Here is an 11,924-nt window from a genome sequence, read left to right on the forward strand (position 1 = left end):
TTGTAACTATGGCAGCGTGAACGTCGGGATCACCAGTATGGCAGTGTAAAGTCGGGATCACCAGTTTGGCAGGATAAATGTAATTTACGATGGCTGCCGGTATCGTAAATCTGTGTTCAAGGAATTCTGATGATTGAAAGATAAAGGTCTGCGATCTGTGTTGAATTTATTTGCGAGAATGAATTTACAAGTTAAGTGAACGCAGAGACGGTGGTAGTGGAGAGTGGTGGTTTGGTCGAAAGTTGAAACTAGAATGGCAGAGAGTTGCGTTCCCGTCCGCGCCTGGCTCTCCCGGGGCTTCAGACGGCGGAGTAATTATTTAGTGTTGTCTCATATGTGGGACGAGTTAAAGTAGTCCCCACATACCTCCCCACCAGCGTCTCTACGCGATACAATAGTAACATATAATACATAATAACAACAATGAATATTTTACAATGTCAATCATAATTTATAAAAACACAAGTCCATTTATAATCTAAGGTACATAATGTTGTGATAATATTGCGCTCGGTTAGCGACAGGAAAGTAATAACAATAGTGGCTCCATGCCGCCGTTGCATAGTAGCTGTGGCCGTACGAATTTTTATTCGCCGTAGTAAATAGGTACATAAATGATATACAGGTAAACATAATTATTGATAAACGGCGAGCGCTAGTCGCAATGTACTTAGCGTAGTAGTGAGCTACCTGTGTATACTATGATTGTTTACGATGATTTAAAATAGCTTGTTATGACAGTTCTATTGTTGTTTTTATTAATGCACTTTTGACGTAGTACATAGTATTGTGAATATTTACATAATAAAGATTTTATTGTAGGATGCTTATATATGCGTATTATTGATAGTAAATTTTATTGTTTTTTTTGTTTGTTTTAGTAACAGTAATTTATTAGATTGTCTGACATTTGCGATATGATAGTTACAATTAATTTATGAAATTTATGGATACGTCAATCTAAGGTTTCTGGTTAGTTTTTTTTTGCTAATTACTGTGCCTTATGATATTGCCAAATTATTACTGCGCTTGATATCTGTCCGGGAAGTGAACATGTCTTCCGGATCGAGTTGTCATTTTTGTTATTAGAGGCTGTGTGACGGTTCCTCTTGATGGGATTTCTTCTGTGCTTTGAAAGAATGCAGGTTTCAGTCGATCTATTGATGAATAAACGTGTGATGAATGCGGTAAATCCTTGTGGATGAAAAATTTTCCAGCGCTGTGGTTACTAGCGGGAGTGGGTTTCATCTCATTAAACCTTTTTTGTAGGCATCCGACGTAGGTGTCGGGTTCTTCGCGGTGGGTTTCTTCGCGGTGGGTTGTGGTGAAGAATTCAGATGGTAGTCTAAATGTTCTTCCGTACGTCGCTGTGGGTGCAGTTGTGTGTCGTGGTATTTTTGCTTTCTGGCGAGCGACGCACTGTTTGACGAAGGTTTTGGTTTCCTTTGCCATTTTGGGCCAGACGAATCTCTGACGTATGCTGCTGGAGGTGCCGGAGGCGCTTGGGTGGCATACGTTGTGTTCGTTGGCTATTGCTTGTTCTCTCATGTCTCGAGGAACAAAGGGGCTGTTTATCTCTTCTATTCGAGACAGCGTATCTGCTACGGTGTTGTGATGACCGGAGATGTGTTTGACGTCGGTGGATCTGCTACGGTGTTGAGATGACCGGAGATATGCTTGACGTTGTTTCTTGCTGAACGCAAACGTAATCGGTTTGCGATCGGTGTAGATCGGTTTTCCATACCAGTGTGGCAGCGTTGAAATGCCAGATGAGGGTCCTTGCAGCGAAACTCCTCTAATCTGCAATCCTGTTGACTGGTCCGTTAGGGTTCCTTTCTTCAAGTTGACGCTTAAGTTGAAGAAGTGTAAGAAATCTGCTCCTAAAATGGCTTTCGAGACGTCTGCGATGATGAACTTCCACTTCATATCGCGGCGGAGGCCAAATTGGAGATTTATGGTTTTTGTACCGTATGTTTTTATATGTTTCCCACTAGCACTGTATAATGTGGTGGGGCATGTATCTGTGGTGACCGTATTGGTCGTGTTCCCGCATGATCTTGGGAGAACAGATACGTCAGCACCAGTGTCAATTAAAAATTTCTGTCGCGTCACGAGTTCGTGAATGAAGAGACGACAAGTTTTTTGAGGAAAATCGCACGTTTCTACTGCGGGTTTTCCATTGTCGTTTCTTGACTTATTATTAATAAAGGTACATGGTTTGGTGCAATTATATGATTTGTTACCGAATTTTGCATGGTAACTGCAGTAGCCGAGTGTCGTGTTATTGGTGTTTAACTGGCTACCGCGTGACCTAGAACGAGGTCGGTTCGCGGAATTTGGGTATGATGTCGATGGATGACGCCATTCGCGGCGGGTGCTGGGATTTCGGTTTTCGAAATTAATGTTTGCCTGTCCATGATCATCTCTCCGAGTTGTTTTAAGTCGACTGACTTCTAGAGTGAGTGCCGAAATTTGTTCTTGTAAATTTTGTAATATAGCACTGATGTTTGGATTCGAGTTCGGGATGCCATTATGATGATTATTGTCCATAGTTTCACATTCAGATTTTTGATAAACTTCCGAGATTTTATCTGCTGCAGATGCTAGTTGTAACAGATTGTCGTCGGGTAGTGCGGTAAGTATGGCCTGAATGTGTTGCGGGAGTCTTTGTAGCCAAAGTACTCGTACGATTGGGCTCTCCGATAGCCCGGGACCAGCGAGTTCATGGATGAGTCGAAGCAGTCCAGAAGGCTTCCTGTCCTCGAGCTGAAGTCCGGTTAGAAGACGAGTGAGTCGCTTTTCTTCAGAATCTTGTAATCTCTCGATGAGTGCTGATTTGAGATGAGTGTACTTGTCTGCTGCAGGAGGATTGATGACGATGTCGCTTACGGTCCTGAGGGTCTCCATATCCAAAGCGGCAACAATAATGTTGTACTTGGTGAGGTCATCCTTTAGTCTTGAGTTAGAAAATTGGCTTTCAGCTTGTGCGAACCAAAGTGCAATGTTGTCGCGCCAGCACGCGGGTAGTTTAACCGAGACAGAGTTTATTGTTGTGTCCATTGTGGAATTATTACCGTGGATTTCGTTCGATGTTTGGTTATTCTCGAATGACATATTGTGTTGATAATACGGCAAGCAATAGGCAGTATAAAATAGGCAGATGTATGTGTAAAAATAGCAAGGAAACAAAAGCAATGACGACAGTAAATTTAGGTTTTGAAAAAAAAATTTAAAAATTCAAAAATATTAGATTGATGGTATCCGGAAATTTCAAAAATCCCTTAATCTAGAGTGCATACAATGTAAATAATGTGAATGTACTGTGACGAGTTCAACTTGTCTGGTCACTTAATTTAATAAACATGTAACAATATTGTACACTTGCAAAAAATTTTTTTTTTTTTTAAAGTTATTTTAGAATGTTTGTATTCGGAAATTTAGCTGTAAAATCACTGTATGTAGGATTAATTATGGTTCGTTACTTGGTGTTGATTACTGGGCATTGATTTTGAGGCGGATGTTACGAGGTCCGGAACTGAAGTTCTGCCTGCGTAGTAAATCCGGTAGATCCTTGATCTGCGATGAAATTGATGTTGGTCTGCAGAGATTGTTGCGTTCTGCGGTGAATTTGATGCTTGGTCTGCAGCTGCTGGTGCGGTGTTTCACTGAAATTGAGATTTTTTGGCACTATACTATTCGAATATACGAGTTTTTTTGGTACAGATTAGTGGGTATATTTGATATACTTAAGTATCAGAATTTGTGGGACAATAATGTTTTTTTTTGAAATGTGCTTTAAAATTCGACAATCAGACTCTAATAAATATACTGGACTTGAAAATGTTGAAAATGAGATTGTAAGTAATGAGATTGGAAGTTACTTACTCGATTGTCCAGGATTCCAGCTTCAACGATCGACCTACCGTGTCCACTAAAAATTATTATCACCAGAAATGTCGAGGGTCACCAGTGTGGCGCTCGAACAGGGGTCACCAGTATGGCAGCGTGAACGTCGGGATCACCAGTATGGCAGTGTAAAGTCGGGATCACCAGTATGGCAGGATAAATGTAATTTACGATGGCTGCCGGTATCGTAAATCTGTGTTCAAGGAATTCTGATGATTGAAAGATAAAGGTCTGCGATCTGTGTTGAATTTATTTGCGAGAATGAATTTACAAGTTAAGTGAACGCAGAGACGGTGGTAGTGGAGAGTGGTGGTTTGGTCGAAAGTTGAAACTAGAATGGCAGAGAGTTGCGTTCCCGTCCGCGCCTGGCTCTCCCGGGGCTTCAGACGGCGGAGTTATTATTTAGTGTTATCATATGTGGGACGAGTTAAAGTAGTCCCCACATAACTATAAAGTTTGGTTATATGGTTGAGTTTTATAGAGATAATTTTGAAAATATTCTGAATAATCTTTTTAATAAGTTTCAAGAGTTGGTGAAAGATGAGGTGAAACATTTGTTACGTAGCGGTTTAAATCTTAGTAAATAATAATAATAGAAGAATAATTGATGGACACAAGTAGCTGCTGCTATCCTGACAGTCACTAAATTCTCGCCATCAGCGTTCCGCGTGGCCAGAAACGGCAAATGGCAAACGACAGAAAAGCAATTCGAATACAAGGGAATATCCAGACTATTGTCTGGTTAATCACACTAAAATACCTTTAACAAGGCGACACAGTCTAAACTCCTGGCTGAACTTCTCAACGAAACTAACTCGCACGCACATGTTTTAACGTGTACGATGCACATGGACAATGGCCACCTACACTTCGCTCACCGATTGAAGAACTATGTTAGCTTGACCATCCTATCCCCTTTCCATGTGTTTTCATAAAATCAGTTCCGATTTCGTTATTTAAATTCAGAGTGAAAGATTGAACTTAGTTAGGATTATATATTGTACCCGTAATGCTTTGCATGCCCCATGAGTATAAGATGAGTGTTCTACGTGATAATCCTTTTTCTTTTTTAAAGTTGCCCTTCGCTATAATATAACGTTGAAATCTTCTTGACTTTTCGTTGAGTCCCTTGTCTTTACTGAACCCTTTGTCCTGTTCTGAATGATGGTTGCAGAAACTGATAGCTGACTCCACGCCTCGAGAGAGAATCGTCACGCCTTAATAATAGCTAGCCGGAGGTAATGCTCAGGGATAGAACACCTTATCCCATCTATGTCGATCGACTTATATTCAATGTTGAGATTTAACTTGGTCACCGTTCTTTCACTCTAAAGTCTAAGTATATTACACATTGCAAAGTTGATATATTAAATTTGTTAACATGAAAAATAACAACAACAAAAAAATTCAGTTCTTAACCCACAGATACGAAGACTTCAGTCTATTATGAATACATAAACCTAATATGTCAGTAGTTCCTAGTTGTAGACATATCCAATAAAGCTTTTCAAATGTTACTTTATTTTAAGAGTATTTAATGACTTTCATAATATCGGCACTATTAAAAACTTTGTACGTCACTAGTAAGTAGTCATATCTAGTATTATTCCACAGTTTGATTATCAAATTATGAAATTATTTACATTAACACACACTTGAAAGAATGCTAAATAAATTATTTTGATGTTTTAGAGTTGGAATTTTAAGAGAACGTCTGTAGTACTTCTACCTAGCTTACTCATTTAATCAATTAAAATTATCGGATCGAATAATTACTTCAGTTTTAAAATTGCATATTAATTCGTAGTTAAATACGAAAATGGTTGATATCTTGAAAGAGATGTTACTAATGTTATTTTAGTTATATCAAACTACTACTAACGCCATCTGTGTGTAGGTACGTTACTTATTAAATAAACGCCAGTTCACTCTGTATGAAAAGACCGTGTTTTTTAAAATAGGTTATGGACCCCGCTAATTCCAGGTGTTTTAATAATCAGTCGCGATAATAGACATGTTTTGTATATACTAATTTTTTGTTGTCTCGGATTGTTTCTTTAATTGTGTATATACTAATTTTTTATTGTCTCGGATATATTTTTCGTGTTGGGAATAGGGTTAAGGAGTTGTTGCGGACTAATAAAGTGTTCGACATTTTTAACAGAAATGGTGTCTAATTCATAGCTCGCAAGTATAACCAGGCTGCAAGGACCAGAAAACTACGATGAGTGGACGTTCGCTGTGGAAAATTTACTTATATTGGAAGATATTATGTAACAGTGCATAAAGTCCGAGAAAACTGTGGATATATCAGTAGCAGATGGTGCGAAAACAAAATCCATGTTAAACCTCACAATAGATCCGTGTCAGTACTTTCATATCAAGCAAGCTAAATCAATTACAGATTTATGGAAATGGCTGAAACTGAAAAAAAGGCTTTCTAGACGCATTTCCTTATTAGGGATTTTAATATCGATTCGCCTTGAAACTTGCTGGGCTACGTCACGCAAATTGTTGAAACCGGACAGAAGTTATATGGAACCGGATTTAATGTAAAAGACAAATGGATCGGCTGTTTATTACTTGCAGGTTTACCAGAATGATTATATTCAATGATATTGACTATCGAGCATAGTGGAATAAGAATAAGTGCAGATGTAATAAAAACGAAATTAATCGACATGGCAGAAAATGACGCCGAATCGATTGGTGCATTCTCCGCCATGTTATCGTTGTAAACAAGCACATTTTAAAAATCAGTGTCTTGTTAGTGAATCAGAGCAAAACAAGAAGAAGTCTAATGCATTTTCTGTTGTTTTGTTCAGCGGAAAGTTTAATAAAATTGACTGGTACCTATATATATTCGGGTGCTTGTGTTCACATGACACCGAATAAAAACATTATTTGTAATGCGTCGAATAAAACGAGTACTGAAGAGATAATAGTAGGTAGCTAATAAGATGGCTATGCCAGTTTTATGCTCAGGAGAAGTTAATATTGTGACGTTAACCCAGAAATGTAAGTACAAAGTAATATTTAAATATGTTTTGTGCGTACCTAAATTTAACACAAACTTAATCTCTGTCAGTCAGTTTATTTAAAATGGCAATAAAGTGGACTTCAAAGGAAAATGCTGCTATATTTATAATAAACAGAAATAATTAGTTGCTATAGCAGATATGACAGATAGTGTTTATAAACGAACGATGGAATACAAGTTAAAAGTTCCTGAAAGTATAATGTATAATTTAGCGGTATCAGGCAATACTTGGCACCGCAGATTGGGTCATGTTAATAGTAATTACTTGAATAAAATGACCAGTGCTGTAAAAGGAATGAATCTTCGAGAAGAAGTTGATATTGGCAAGAAAGCATGAACAGTTTGCTGCGAGGAAGTATCGTCTTCCATTCACAAATGCTGGTACAAGAAGCAAAGAATTACTTCATTTAGTCCACACTAACACATGTGGACCTATGGAGCATGGATCGCTTGCATGATTGTAAAGTAGCAGATAAACTTTTAGAGGCTAAATTCAATATTAACAAAGAAAATAAAAATTGTGAAAGTCAAATACCTTATCAGCAGCTCATTGGTGGACTTATGTATTTGGCGGTGTTAACAAAACCTGATATAGCGTTTGCAATACGTTTTCAATTCAATTTAAAAATTTCTATAACAAGGAAACTTGGTTATATGCTAAATGAATTTAAAGATATCGAAAACTAAACATTTTGGATTGAAATATACTAGATGTGGTAATTCAAAATAAGAAGGATTTGTTGATGCTGGTTGGGGAAAAAATATCAATGATCGTAGGTTTTGTGAAGGTCTATTTTTTAGTTGAGCTGGATGTGTTGTTTCTTGGGAAGAAAAGAAGCAAAAAACAGTTGCTCTTTCGAGCACCGAAGATGAGTACATCGGTGTAGCCGAAGCTTGTAGAGAAGCTATATATTTAAGTTATTTGTTTAAAAAAATAACTAATGAGTTAAACAACATATCTTTATTTAATGATAATCAGGGTGCACTTAAACTGTCTTCAAATAAAAGCTTTAATAAAAGAACTAAACACATTGACATAAGATACCACTTTTGTAAAGAATGTGTGAATGATAAAATTGTAGAACTGAAATACTCGTATTTAGAAACAGCTGGAATGCCAGAATATATATTTACAAAGAGTTTGTCTAATACCAAGCATTATTATTTTATGCAGTTGCTTGTTATGCAGGATGTAAAGAATTCACATGTATATACCGGTCAGTGGTTGAGTGGGCATAGCGCTTGGGTCTCACCCGAGCGTCGCGTGTTCGATTCCTCGGCTGGCTAAGTCCTCCATCACAACACAAGCAACATTTTCGGCTTTCTGTGGTGGTAGTAGGAGATTTTCAAACATTGTTGGGTTATTCGTAACCCGGGAATGTTTGTCTTTCTTTTAAAAAAAATAAAAAAAAATAAAAAATTCATGTATTCCTACTGTAATAAAGGTATTGTGTACGTTATTTTCATAAGTGTGGGTGTTATTTTAGTTTTATCAAAATACTACTAACGCCATCTTTGTGTACAGTACATTAACGCCAGTTCACTCTGTCTCCTGTATAAACAGACCGTGTTTTATTTAATAACTACGGCTCTGATTACCAGATACTGATGCGGAACGTTAATTTTGGAAACGGTTCTTCAAAAAGAAATAAAAAACCGTGGGTAAGAAAGAAGGTTTCAAAAGAATAGTCATTTCTTAATTTTTCGATAAATAGTGTAAGAATGAACCAATTCCACAGAAATAATATCAACGGTTCCAGTGACATAAATGTTGCCGGGAACTGGACCAGGAATATCGACCATCTCTACGAACGGAAACGTCAGATGTCAGACCAGTCAGACTAATGTGTGACACAGTCTCCTTTGCTTCCTTCTCGTTTGTAATTGTTGTTTCGTCTCTCTAAAGTAATATTATACGAACTACACAAAAATTGAAATTTAACTGCTTCTGCTTTTTTATGACGTTTTTTCAACGTCTTGGAATTGACCTTCGTCCTTCGCCTTACATGTAAGTGGGTTTTATTATATTAACTAAGTTACACTTAAACTCGTAAATTTCTGCTTGTTAATTGTAAGATTATATCGCTCAACAACTGATTGATCAGTTTCAACAGTATTCGCGATATAACACGAGAGACAGACGAGAGTACATGAGTTTGTTCATTGTTCATTTACGGACGCTGTCAAATATTAAAACCAAGCGATAATTAAGTTCATCTTACCTTTACCCTATCACATCAAATCATTTTTTTCCTTACCTCAAAAACGGCAAACCTTTTTTGTGGGACCATTAGTTTTTAGTTAACCCTGAATTGATGAGCATTGCTTACGAAACATGTTGGTTTTGTTAATAATAAAAGTGTTGATTATTTTTAATACTATGAACGGTTCAAAGAGAAAGGTTTTGTTACAGATTTGACTTGTTTTTAGATGAGAATAATTACCATCACACGACAGTACGCTATAAAAGCAGCGCCATGAATCCCAACCCAAAGAGTGTATCCATTAAAACTGAACCATGGTCACGGGAAGAAGGCTCAGGTCAATTGGCCTATAAGGATATTGAAATCCACCTCCCGGATGTGAAGAAAGAATGTTTGCAGTATGCCGAGAGTGTTCAGCCAACTAGTAAGTTGCATTGCATATCAATGAAGTCTTTAATTCACATAATTAGAACAGCTGCTTGTTCTTCACTTTCCCTCTTGGCGTCCATTATTTTAATAATAATAACCCAACATTTATATAGCGCAGGTTTGTGTTATAATGTGTTATTTCACCTCAGCTGCCCTTTTGATTTAACCTTCAAAATATTGCTTTACTCGCAACTGATAAAATGAAAAAAAAACAATTGCTTAAATAATTAACCCAAACGGGTTCTTAAGAACCTAGTTATATAATTAAAATAATTTTTCACGATGTTATTTTATTTTCCATTTTCAAAATTTGAATTATAATGTCCCGTGATTTTTCACAATATTTCACGTCTAAGCTTGTTTAATCTGACCATTGATATAAGTTTGAGAATTATTAACATTTCAACAACGTTACGCCGTATCCATATTTCAGATGCATATCCATATGTCGATTCCGACATAATAAACCTATCCGATGATTGATTTTCATATGATTGGAATTTGTATTGTATTTGGTAAGGTAAATATCTTTCAGCAGGATCTTGATTAAACTATATGAAATAATCTAACAATAAATACAAATTATCATACACATAGCTCTCATGTCTTTATATATTTTTACATTAGTTGTTGTTATATTTCAGGTAGCATTAATGTGGACACTGTACCTATTAAAAAAAAACCAGGACCCCTAGAAGAAGATGGAGAGGGAATCCCTTATATGGAAATAGACATAGACCTGCCAGATGTTAAAAAGGAATGCTTAGAGCACTCTGAAAGTATTACCGAGAGTGCAGGTAAAATTGATTTTTTTTTTCTGAATCGGTTTTAATAATCTTATCGTTTCACTATAGATACCTACTTTTTGAGCTTTATGTGTCATCTTTTTTAGACATGATAACGGACCTGAAGATGAATCCAGGAGAAAAACCTGATTCATATTCCCGTTGTAACTACTCCTGCTTACGCAAGTCAGATTTAACGTTACGCTTATGCAGTCATACTGGAATAAAACGGTATTCGTCTTCCTACTTACGCTCTTCACGATCTCGAAAAGGAAACAAGAAAAAAGTCACATTCTCACCCATACTTGACATAAATACTGTTGAGAATAGTTTGGGGCTTGATGGAGTCTTCAAAATAACAGACGCATGGTTTTCGTTTTTACTGCACAAACTGCATTTTTAAATTTATTTGATGTTACGAGATAAAAATTATTCCCGACCCGGACAAAACACTTTTACAAGTAGTCACTTAAACATAATGACTGTCTGCTACTGTTTTTAGAGAGAAGAAGTTAAAAATCCACACGGCGAGGCTTTTTATAGCCTAATCAAAATGACACACACTGAAAAGTTAATTATCAAAACAAATACTGTCATAGAAGCCAATGGTAATTAAAACACCTGTTTTATCTATAGGCCCTAGTTTTACTTCTGACCGCTAGGTGCTAGGCAGTGGACTGTAAAATAAATGGTTGTGCACTTAGCTAATAGCTCGTACATTTTAAACATATTGCCACCGCCGGGATGAGAAAAAAAAACTGGTGGTTTTTTTTTGATATCAATACAAAAAACTTTCAACAAATATTAAAATAGTTCATTATAACTAAACTACCTAAACCTGACGGGATCGGGAATATAATTTAAAAATCAAAAATATAATAACCCTCACACAAATACATAATCCATAAAATTAATCACATTATTCCATAAAATTAATAAATCCATAACCTGATAATTCATAAAATTAATAAAAATTCATAAAATTAATAACATTTACACATATAGATCACTTAATTAACTAATATTCTAGCTCCCGTATAGAGCAGCTCAAAAACTGGAGTCTGTTTTTTTTATATGAGTTCATACTTGACTCTTTTCTTTTAATAGAACACAAAACACTGTAATCACTGCACTGTGTAGACCGTTCACTCTGCATTCGGTCCAGTGGTGATCATCCTGTCAAGGGTGGTACATGTTAACTCAGGGGGTTGAGTCTCATATTAAGGGTGCCCTGTCCTGGTAGGCAGCGAATACCCCTGGTCCTGGTTGACTGGAAGCCCCAGTGGTTTCTGGATATAGGTTGGTCAACCACAGCGATGCTCTATGGTCAGTAGTCCTGTGTGGTAGCATCGGTTCAGCCCTGGTTACATTAATTAAGCTGTGACCTTGGGAAGGTCTGTAGTTTGCCGGGTCTGGAGATGCAGATCCTGGTTTGATTCTATTGGCATCAAACATATTTTTGTGATAGGTCGCACAAAAATGCCTTGGGACGTCTTGAGGGTGACCACCCTCACTACGCCATCAGGTCCTGGATGAGTTGCTGTTATGCGCGCCATTCTC

This window comes from Hesperophylax consimilis, chromosome 19 (assembly GCF_061612785.1).
Source record: "Hesperophylax consimilis isolate HC1 chromosome 19, BYU_Hcon_1.0, whole genome shotgun sequence".
Taxonomy (NCBI): domain Eukaryota; kingdom Metazoa; phylum Arthropoda; class Insecta; order Trichoptera; family Limnephilidae; genus Hesperophylax; species Hesperophylax consimilis.